At 42.8% G+C, this 12,155-nt stretch overlaps 1 protein-coding gene across 1 annotated transcript in view; it reads left to right on the top strand.

Annotated features, from left to right (window-relative positions):
- Nucleotides 1-5,479: 5,479 nt before the first annotated feature.
- The window catches only part of cdk18 (cyclin dependent kinase 18), a 55,557-nt gene continuing 48,881 nt past the window's right edge, over nt 5,480-12,155 (top strand). The window contains exon 1 of the mRNA XM_030052296.1: nt 5,480-5,695. The gene's annotated coding sequence lies outside the window, so the exon portion shown is untranslated. The remainder of the gene's footprint in view (nt 5,696-12,155) is intronic.

The raw sequence follows: 12,155 nt of genomic DNA, 5'->3' as shown, positions 1-12,155 counted from the left end.
AGAGGAGAGGAGAGAAAACAATGAGGGAAAAAAAATTGTGTGTAGGAAGCAGCCAGGAAAATCCAAGGGGATTTCCCTTAATTCTGAAGCAAGCCAATTAATCTTCTCAGAATTATCCAAGGGTTCACTGTTGCCTTATTTCCCCCCTCCTGTTCTCAATTCAGAGCAACACACATCTAACAGATGGGCTACCTGTTGATGTACAATAGAGCAGCTTATATGACTGGATCAGGACCAAAAAGTGGTTTGCAGGAAGATGAAAACTGGCTCAATAATTATTCCGAGGAAGGTGGCATTCAGAAAGATAACTACGCTATCTGTCTGAATTACTTACGTTAGTGAAAACGATGCAAACTTAAAGCTGCACTAAGTGATTTTAGACCACTAGAGGGCGCTGAGAGCTAAAACTCTCATTGCAGACAAACAAAGCTAGTTCTTCCAGGTTCCCGTAGATGGCTGTGCACCAACCAAACCAAAAGTTAAGACAAAAAAAAAAAAAAAAAAAAAAAAAAAATGGGTGGAAAAAAGGATGGGAATGAGGGATACATCTCATTCTCACAAGCAGGGGTGAAAATCCCATTTCATTATTGGGGGGGGACAATAAACAGCAAAATTTCAGAGAGTAATTGTTGGGGGGGGCATGAAAAAATTGCTGTCTGGCACGACTGTACCTCCCTCTTTCTCTCTTACGCTCCTTTGAAACTTGACGTACAGTGTTGAGCCCTCAGCATGTTCATATGTTTTAAATGATGCTATTAAAAGCAATAATCCTCCAACCAAATTTCTTTGCTCACTGTTCTATTTCCACTACAGTCCGTCAAAGTAGCTTTGCAAGCACTAGAAACTCAAAATAAGCTCTAAAACTAGAGGAAATACCTTGAATAATCCAACTACATCAAACTATTCTTCAAAAAACATATTTATTGTAGTGTCAACAAAAAACAAAGCAAGATATGGCATCAAATAGTGACATACAGTATATGTTTGAGCTGTACACTGTCCCTTTTAGATCAAATAAGAAAATGAAATGAAACTATGCCACAAAATAATGCAACTTAAAATGCAAAAATATATATCTATCTAGAGACAAACTCAAAATATCAGTAAAATATGAACTATTTCTGACATTAATATCCTGACAGACTTTTTGAAAGAATAAAAAGCTCAGTATTTGCTCCTCCTGTGGTCTGTCCTCTCTCTCCCTCACTGTCCTGCACTCACTTGAACTTGGAAACAATCATTAGCTATTAGCTTAAACAGTGAGCTGAAAGAGGTACAAGGCTCCTGTTGGATTACGTGGATTATTTTGTTGCTGACCTTCAGTTTGAAAATGTGGTGAGTGTGTAGACATTTAGCTACAAGATAAGCTGCTTTGAAATGTAACTTTTCTGTCACTACAGTGCTGATTGCAGCGACAGAGGCACTCGCACATCTGATCTGATATTTGGATATGTTTGCTGACAGAATGTGACATTTCAGAGACACTTTGAATGAAGCTGAAGTGGCGAACTGAAATGCACATGAGACCTCAGACCACCTCTCGATTTGGGTCTCACTGCCGATTTGGTCAGCACCCAAATTTGAATAATAAGTTCACATGCATAGAAAAAGAGACAAATGTATCAATTCATCAAAACTAAATAGATAGATATAGATAGATAGATTTACTTTATCGATCCCAAACTGGGAAATTCCCATTTTACTTTATTGATCCCAAACTGGGAAATGTGTCAGGTGTGAAAGCATCCTTAGGTCTGGATGGTGAGACGTCTCCTCCAGGTCAGATGGTGATCCGATCTTCCATGAGGCGCAGCTAAAACCCATGGATTCATCTCTCTGTTTCAGCACAGTGGTTAGTGCACAGCTCCAGTGAGCATATAGCATGGATAGACATGGTGTGCGAGTGTATGTGGGGTGTGTATGAAACCAAAGGAGGGTCATGCTCTCAGGTTACAGATGCCATTAGTCATCACTCCTGCAAACACACACTCCTTTTTATGTAACCAAATCTATTTGAAATGCAGACTAATGGACTGTGATAGGTGTTGATTCAACCACCACCAAAATGGCTTTTTTTTTTTTTTTTTTTTTTTTTTACTTTTCCCTAGAGCGAGAGGTTTGTGTGTGTATGTGTGTGTGTGTGTGTGTGTGTGTGTGGTTTTTGTGTGTCTGTATCAGAGACAAAGAGAAATGAAGAAGAGCGGAGGCTGCCCCAGTCGCTTTGTGAATTGACTGTGGGATTTTTCAGGGTTTGGGGTTCAATTCCCACTGGGGTTGCACATGCTGACAGTGTTTGCACTCGTGTTGCTGGAGGGTAGTTTGCATAAAACCGCTAACTGAATGGTAGGATATGTCAGGTGGGACGTGAGGGAGAGAGGGAGAATGACTAGCCTGCTCAAGAATTAGAGGCACAGTTCTGCTCGTGATTTTCTTGAACAGGATTTTAATGCATAGTCGGGGTGTGGAGGGTGTCCGGTACGGTGACCTCATAACTGTGCTGTGTCCTTGCTCTTTTTAGATCAATATATCAATATCAATATATATCTTTATTTGTCCCCAATGGGGCAATTAGTTCCGCAACAAAGGGAGCACACACAACAAAAAATATAAACACGCATGACATAGGGAAAAAAAAAAAAAAAAAAAAAAAAAAAGAATAAATAAATGGTCACTTGAATTTGAGAGATCATCATTAAAAATAAATAAAAAAATAAATAAATAAAATAAAATAAAAAAATAAATAAATAAATGGTCACTTGAAAGATGATGTGGTTCTCTTAGGCTCATCAAGCCATTACCAGAAGCACGCTCTGGGATGGTTTGTAGCCCAGCGTGAAGCGGTCAGGATGAAGCACCTCAAAGTCCGGTTCTCTGTCTGAAAACATTGGTTTGCCTCCTCCAAGTTGGGAGTGAGTTATCGCCTCGCAGGTATAATGGAGTGGGAGATTGACAGGCGGATCAGGGCGGCAGCGGCAGTCGTTTGGTCGCTGTACCCGACCATAATGGTGAAGAAGCAATTGAGAGGGCAAAGCTTTCAATTTACTGGCCAATCTTTGTTCCAATCCTCATCTAATGGTCACAAGCTCTGGGTAGTGACCAAACATATGAGACTGTGGAAATGGCAGAAGTGTCGGAAATGAGTTTCCTCCATAGGGCGGTTCGGGTGGAGAGGGTGAGGAGTTCATACATCTGCGAGCAGCTTGGAGTAGAGCTGCTGCTCCTGCACACTGAAAGGAGCCAGCTGAGGTGGTTCAGGCATCTTGTTAGGACGCCTCCTGGTCGCCTCCCTGTGGAAGTGTTCTGGGCACGACCAACCAGAGGAGACCTCGTGGCAGACTTAGGACACGCTGGAGGGATTATGTATCCCAGCTGGAGTTGGTGGATATGGCATCGGAAAGGGCTGTCTTGGCTGACCTTCTCAGCCTACTACCACCGTGAGCTGGTCCCAGATAAGCAGCAGAAAACGGATGGATGGATTTGTCTGCTCACTAAAATGTATTTTTTGTTTTTTTCCAACAACAATTGTCATCCGATCATCTACAGCTTTGAAAAAAAATCATATGTGCTGGATAGAACGAGCCTGTCTGAGCTCACAGAGGAAGCATGTGACAAGAAAATGGATCAGTTTTAGTAGGGGTCATTTCACCAATGGCCCACGCACTTGGGTCTCAAAAAATTCTGAAAAATTCACCAGTTGTTCCTTATGTATCCAATTTTTCAGAATTTTTTGAGACCCAAGTGCGTGGGATGTCCTGAAAATTTGGTGAAATGACATGGAATGACCCGTAGGTTATAGACTACAACTGAGAACGATGACCGGGTCATGATCAGTACTGTAAACTGTGACTGTTGTTGATTTCCATCCCTCTGTCTCTTCAATTCATTGATTCCTCATCATGGAAGATTGCTCCAAATTTGAAAATGCATTTGTACCAATCCTCAGAAAGTATCCGACTATGCAACAACACATGCCACAGTTGTTTTTTTGTTTTTTTTTCCAGATCTATCATCACCATTAACACTCTCAGTTGTGAACACAAAAACTTCCAGAAATCAGAAAATGCAAGGTCACAGTCCCGTCCATAATGCATGACTGACAGGTGATCTCTGGGAAGTGCAGGGCAGAGACACCAGAGCAGCGACAAACATAGAGCAAAATCCAACAAGGAACAGGCAGGTAACCACAGGTGCTGTGTGTTGGATTCTAAACATCAATATATCCTGGCAAAATTCATGATGCTTTTGTTGTATGATTACTGTAAACAAATGAGACCATAACGTTGCTGGTGTTTCTCAAAAAGACCACACTCAAAAAAAAAAAAAAAACCCTGTGCCTTTGCTATTTTCCCTTTCATAGTTTATTTTTGGCTTTTCTGGAACAAAATGAACTGAAACAAAATTTTCCATTACCTTTTCATTCCTTCCACTATTCAATGTTGCCCGAAACTCTGAAAGCTTTAACCGCCCTGTTCCTGTTTTTGTGCCATAAAGAAAATACTGATTGCCCACCAATTGCCCACCTAATTTTCTCAGCACAGGTCCTCTTTGTTTGTGATGGTTATTATAACGTCCCACACTGAATGTTGTAAAGATCTACTCCATGGGGCACCTTCAAGATGGATTTTTACACCAAGAGCGCCAAGCAGAGTTTTGTGGGCCATAAAATAGCTGCATGTCCAACACTGTTGCTCCAGCTCACCTGTAAATGTGACATTATGTGAGCAGCCATTTGTCCCTAATGTGAGTCATCCCATTAGCAGGACTGGAGCACACCAACAAGCTCACTGGTGTCAGACAAGGTGTAAATATGCAGCTGATGGAACAAAAATAATGCTTGACTAATTGATGACACGCTTGGCACAAGACACACACACACACACACACACAAACACTCTCTCTCTCTCTCTCTCTCTCTCTCTGTGTCTTTCTCTCTTGCACACATAAACACATGTAGTACACACACACACACACACATTTATTCACATACATACACTTATACACATACATACATATGCTTGCAATCACATATACATGAACACACATATACAGAAGGATGTGCATTCTTTCACACATGCATGCATATTCATGTATACATGCACACACACGGTTACATGCACACACACACACTCACATGGTCACACACACACACACACACGGTCACACAGCTCATGTCAACACCAGAGGCCAGCTGAGGAAGAGGGAGGGGAGGAGGCTTGTGCCATGCCGAGCTGTCATTGGCCGTTGCCATACCAACACGGGCGGGCATTAGGCAGAGAAGGGGGTGGGGGGGCGGGGAGAGGAGACGCAGGCTGATTATAAAACCCTTCTGTGCAGCACTTTCTCCTCTCCTGTGCTTCCCCCCCCCCCACACTCTGTCTCTGTGTCTGTCTCTTTATCTTAGTGTGTGTGTGAGTGTGTGTGTGTGAGTGTGTGTGCGTGTGTGAGATCTGGACGGAGGAGGACCGAGGGAGGGCTGAGGGTAGAGCTGTCACAGGTTTGTCCATTTTCTCGCCACTGTAGTCAGCCGTCTGTCTCCCCGCTGAGCCGCCTGCTCATCACACTAACAGAGGTGGCCGCATCTTGTGGATTTACCCCCGTCTGACTGACTGGTAAAGCGAGGGAAGACCTGAGCAGAAAGCCAGGATTCTGCTCCCCCTCTCTCCCCGTCCCCTGTGTGGATGACCTCTGCACTCCTGTAAGTAATCTCGCTGACCCTTACTCATTCATATATTTCATTAAAATGAGAGCATAGACTCACAGCAAGAGCCGGGGGGTCAGGAGTTGACGGCGGATGTCCTAGGGAGAGACGTGAATGTCTGTGATGTGAGGGTTAAGCTTTGCTTTGGAGGTGAACTTTGTTCTTTACTCCTCATCAGGATTCCCCATTAGTTCATTACTTTGACTGAGCGAGGCTGAGGTCCTCTGGGGTCCAGCTGGGCTGCGCTCACTTGTTATTCTAGTCTATTTTTGGCTTGAAAAGTTTGAGGTTTTAAGTTTGAGGCTTTCATCCCTTGTTGACGGGGTGAGGCCGTTCTCCCCACATGCATAATGAAATGTATTTGGGGAGATGAAACAGGAACCGAGCAGGGATGTAATGGAGGGTGAACTTACTTAACTAAATTCGCGATGCCCGCCTTTTCATTTGCATGACCGACGTCATCATCTTTTAAGGCCGATGGGAATCTTTGTTATTAGAAATTCAGATTGTGTCATAGTAAGTGGGACCAATCTGATGTAAATTATAGCCTTTAAGGTTTATCTGAAATTTATGTAGTATTCCTGTCTATGTTTATATTGTTATTTGCCTTAGGGTGATCACTGACTGGTAGTTCAGCCACCTTTTCATTTACCGTTACATCAGATGTAACAACATGAGGTAAGTACAACAGGTGGAGCTGCAGACAGACAAGGCTGCATTATTGCTCTCTTTCTTCTCTTCTGCGTTTGAAAAGCTTTGTCATTTGCAGCTATTCATGACTGTTGTAAGGACAAGCTGAGGCTGTCTGAACCCCCTCACCTCCTCTCTCTCTCTCTCTCTCTCTCTCTCTCTCTCTCTCTCTCTCTCTCCCTGATGAGTGTTTAGTACTCAGGTGTAAACTGACACAACTGACACAGTAGCGAGGTAAGAAGGGCCCTTCAAACGTACTGCACTCGGCCCACTACCACTCTGCATACAGCACTGTTTACCTATCTGGACCTGAGTGTAATGAAGTGTGTGTGTGTGTGTGTGTCCATGCCTGCTCAGCAGCATGTGTATTATCTACCATTTAGTGAGTGAACTGACACATTCTCTATGGTGTGTGTTGCTGGGCTCGACTCGTTTACCCACCATATCTACAGTATGTGTGTTGTGCAAGCACGTGTGTGTATCTGTATGTCTGTGTGTGCACTCTGTTTGCACAAAAACTGGTTACTGTTTCCATATCCTTGTCATGACACAAAGGATTACATTTCTGGTAAGAGTAACATGAGTGTAACAGACCTCACCCTTGCAGAGAGTTTTGCATGTCAAACAAAGGTTCAGTAAATATGACCTCGAAAGATGCTACTTTACCTATGGTCTTAAATAATCTATATTTAATTCCTTCAAAGTCTTTAAATGCATGATGCACAACAAATAGACGCCATGTTTAATTAAGTGTAATTTTGATACAGCCATAAATGTTGGTAATTGCAGTGACAGATTCTTTACATGATGTGTGTGTGTGTGTATATACAAAGTTGGAGAGTAAGCCAAATTGAGACTGGCAGCAACATTAGTTTCACTTCCCCTTGTTGTATCACATTACTGTAATTTGAGGCGGTCACAGTACGTTTCACCCACATGTGTGTTGACTCTTAGATCAATACGCGCCGGGGTTAATACAATATGACAAATACGTCGGACATCATGTCCCTAAACATTTAATTTCCTGTTCTCCTTTCTTCTTATCAGCCCATTTGTAGTTCCTGGATTTTCACGAGCTGTCACCACTCACAAATAGCCTTGTGTTTCCCAGCAGTGTTTCTTTATTTTGGTATTGACACTGTTCTTAAATTAAACTCCAGATAAGATTAAAAAGCTCTTAATGAGTCTCAACTTTGGTTTTCTGAACGCTGCATATACCCCGCGCACCTGACTCATGTGATAATGATACAGTTAGTCAGCAAAGAAGACAAATGCAACAGCTAAAACAGTGCTTTTAATGCCACTGAGGATGGTGGTTACTGTAATTTTGAGTCTATAGCAGTAATCAGCTATTGTCTGGCCAAGCTGCAACTCTGGCACAATAACACTGTTTACATGAGCAGCTTACTATTGGGTCTCTGATTCATCTAACAGCCCCACTCAGCCATGGTAATTTGAAGATAGACGCTTCCATATTCAGCAGCAATAGCCCTGGCACCAGTGCTACACACCAAGCAGACACACACACACTCATGCATACATATGGTCATGAGTGCACCAAACAGAAGGCAGTTTGCGTTTCACACACTGCACAAAGCCCAATTCAGCTCCACTGCATTTGTTTGTGTGTCAACTTCAATGCATCAGCTCAGTGTTTCACGTTAACTGTGTTGTCAGGTTTGCATCAATTATAAAGTGACTCTAAATTTGAGCAAATGTACTGCAGCCACCAAGGTAAACCCTGCTCAGTCAGGTAGAAGATGAGCCAGAAGCAGATGTTTCATTACGTAAGTCTACATACAGATGTTCTGCCCTGATTTAGTGAGACTCGGTCATGTGCCTTCCATTCAGGTTTCCTTGGGTTTGGTGGGATGTGTCCTCATACACTTCCATCATGAAACATGTTTAAGGCACTCAGTAAGATTTTTATGGGAAAAAACACACCAGTAATAACAGTCTAAAATGTAAAGCAGGCCTGCAAGAGAGGAAAGCATCCCATCGCCGCGACCTGAGACACCACAGATTCATGCGCTTTTCCCAAATTAAATTCTGGTGTCTGAAACGGCGACTTGCAGGAACTCCGCTGCCCAGAGGAGGTGACGAATCAAAAGTTAAGCTTAAAGTGCAAACTGCCTCCTAAAGTTCAGTGAGGAGCTCCGTCCAGAGAAAGCTGGACTCTCTAACATCAGAATATTTGTCTCTCTCATCCTCTTGTGGCGCTTTGGTATAAAGAACCACAGACCGGCCGGGTTGTTAAACATAAACCCGCTGTCGCTGTTTGCTGATGTCATGGTGCATGATTCCTGCAGCCTCACGAGCCTGCAGTCTTGCAGGTTGGTCACACTGCAAGGGACATCTGGACACTGAACATCACTAGGTTAGCTTACAAACAATGTTTGATAGCTTCGCACGAGAGCAATATTTACTATTTGTATGAAACAAGAAGCTTTCCATATCAGATTTTCTTGATGCCTTCATTATAATCATTCCAGGAAACTGAAAACAGTCTTGCAACATACATGGATGTTTTCTGCATCATGAGCCAGCATTAACAAAGCCATGAATGCAACCAAATGGAGACGTAACTACGCCTGTTGTTTTCTTCCTCTGTGCCTTTTTTTTTTTTCATCACCACCAATGTAGCGAGTCAGATCCTGTAGAAAAAAGTGAATCAACGTCTTCTTCTTTAAGGCGTAGCTGTTTGATCTTCTTTAAAAGCATTCATGCCCCTTAAATTCTGAATATATTGTATCGCAGCTGTTATTGACGTGTCTGTGGGGTTGCATCTTGCTTACATAGCCACTCAGTCCACGTCCTTCTTTTTTCCTCTCCACTCTCTACTGCATAATGTGTAAAAGCCTTTCAGAAATATTGAAAATCCACATGCAGTAAAACTTTGGTCTGCTGTTGCTTTATTCCACGGTAGCAACCTGTGATTCGACTAAAAGAAAAGCACTCTGAGTACACATTTAGATTCACTTTGCAGGCCTTTAAGCATTTTGTGCAGGTTCTGTGTTTTGACTCTTTATGTTGCTGCTGGAATCAAACCAGTAATGCTTTTGGTATGAAGAGAGTCACTAACAAGCAAGCAACCCTGTTACCAAAATCACAGAAATTCTATTTTAGCATGTAATGAAAATCTCCCTATGCATAATGGACTTAGGTGTTACAATATACTGTAGCACAACTGCAAATGTACAAACTCAATGTAGCAAAAAGGACAGTGATATAAATGCTGCTGAGTGACCAATATTGCCAGTATTTTTTTTAAGATGATAAATGTTATAATAAAAGTGGTGATATGTTATAGTATTTGCACAGCATGGATTTTTGAGGTATTATTACTCCTTGTGGATCATTTTAGGAGGTATTTACATAGTTACTGTGTTGCATTACACAGTACTATTGCTCTTTTGAATAGGTCAGCACTTCCCCACACACAGTTAAATGCACTGGAATAAAATGGTGCCACATGTGCTTTTACCAAACACAGTCTGCCTCGAAATCTCCGTCCTCCCAGGTGGGCAATGTTTGCATTTGCAGCTAAGCTATCCGGCTTATCTTAAACGCTCCCACCCTACCTAAGACAGTCAGCGCTTTGTAAACATGCAGCGCAGGTTTAAGGCAACGCTGGACAAACACAAGCGCGGTGACAGGTCTGTCTGTGGTGAAGTGGTGGGCGGTGGTGGATCCAGGGCTGGCTTCTCAGGTCCAGTGTGCTCACGTCTAACTTTGCTACTCGGCGGTGTGTTGAGGCGCTCCTGATAATTGCGGGCTTCGCTCTCCCGAGACACCAGTCTAGAGCTGCAGCTGTGATGGCTTATTAGAGACTGGCTGCCGCACTGACAGAGGCAGAGGCCACCTTGGGAAATGGTGTTTGAGTCAGTGTGTGTGCGTGTGTGTGTGTGTGTGTGTGTGGTTTGTGAGGTACACTGTGAGTCACATAGTTGCTCCTGTCAGAAGTAAGGAAATAAGCTGAAAGCTCGAGGGGGGGGGGACTATCAACATCCAAGCCGCACTTCAAAATGATGGTGTGACGCAAACTGTTCTGACAGATGTAAAGGTCTAACACTCACGCAAGCCTCTGATGTTAGACTGAAAAAGACGTGTAATTACATCGTTAAGTGACGCCTAACTAACTAAAAAGATGTGCTTTGTTAAGTGAGGCAGCTGAAAGAAGTGTCAAAGTAAGAGGTTGTTGCTAGGCTGGAACAATATCAAAAAAAAAAAAAAAAAAATTCGGCAGACATTGCAATTGCAACATCATCCACGATTTAAGTAGGAATGCAAGTTGTTGAGTCATATTTGTCATTTTCACTGGAAAAAATGAATAATGATGGTGATGATGATGTGATTTTTGCAAGGGTCTACTCTGCATCAAACAGTGTTTTCTTATGCCTGGAGAATATGAGAATATAATTTCTAAGTCAGGGCATCTTTGTAGCAGAACACTTCATTGTTAATGATATTTTCTCACACTTCTAGCCTTTATTAAAAAGATAAGCTCCTGCCATTTCAGTATTGCACTTGCACTTGCAAATGTATGGCCAGATGCAATATTTTGATGATAATATTTTGATGAATGGTTCAGTTGCATTGGTTACTAACTTGATAGACAAAATGCATAACAAGCTGCACTTTCATCAGTGTTTAGTGGTGCTGGCCAGACCAGTGTTAGTGCATAGTACTTGTAAAGTTAGCTGTGTGTGTGTGTGTGATAAATACGCATGAATGCATTTGTGCTTGCTACAATAGCAATTACATGGCTGCTGTCCACCAGCCGCACGATGAGAGCAGTGAGTCTGTGAAGTGATGCATTGAGGCAGTGCCAGTGCCCATAACCAGCAGCACTCAGCAGCAATTAGACTCCCAACCTGCAGACAATAGTGAGGCTGATAAGAGGGAACTGGGCAAGACCAGGCAATACTTACGTTTTAAAAATTAAAGAGGGACTGAGGCTGTGATAAGTAAAGTTCAAAGCCTTGATTTGAAAGCCTGTACTTCATTCAAAGTCCTCGTGTGAGGTAAAGACGTTTACATTTTAACTTTTGTGTCTCAGAGCCACTTTGGTTTTCTTGTAGCACCTATTCTTTAAAGCACCTGTTGTTTACTTCAGCGGTGGACATTTTCGGCACCAAGTAGCACCCCTAATGTTTGGACTCTTGGGCATTTTATGGACATGTCCACACTAAGCCGGGTAAATTTGAAAACACATTGTTTTTTCTCTGGTTTGGCCCCGCCGTCCCAACACATTCTCTTACCCTAACCCTAACCCTAGCCCTTACCCAAGTCATCCAATACTGCAGCTTGGTCACACCCTTTTCGTTTCTGATACAGACGCCAAAGGCACCCGTCCATGTCAGGATGGGAAACATCGGGTTTTCTCACTTTTATCACATGTCAATGTCACATGGTTAGGTTTAGGCAACAAAACCACATGGTTATGGTTAGGAAAAGGTTAGGTCAAGGCAATAAAACAGAATCAAACTTGTGCATGAAGGTCCATTTGGCTTATATGCCCACCATCAGCCCCGACCACCTCTCTGCATCTTTCTGCCTCTTTATACTAAGTCACCATACCTCACGTCTCAATCTGTCTTTGGCTTCAACTGAGTGCCATTTGTGTCAGTATTGCTGAAGGGTGCCTTTGGTGTCAGTATCAGATGCAAAAGGGGCATGACCAAGCTGCGGTATTTGATGCCCTGGGAATGAGAGCGGGCTGCTCTAAGCCACCATGTCCCCCCACCCCCAACAAAAGTGGAGCTTT

This window comes from Myripristis murdjan, chromosome 5 (assembly GCF_902150065.1).
Source record: "Myripristis murdjan chromosome 5, fMyrMur1.1, whole genome shotgun sequence".
NCBI lineage: Eukaryota > Metazoa > Chordata > Actinopteri > Holocentriformes > Holocentridae > Myripristis > Myripristis murdjan.
This window is presented reverse-complemented; position numbering and strand designations above follow the sequence as displayed.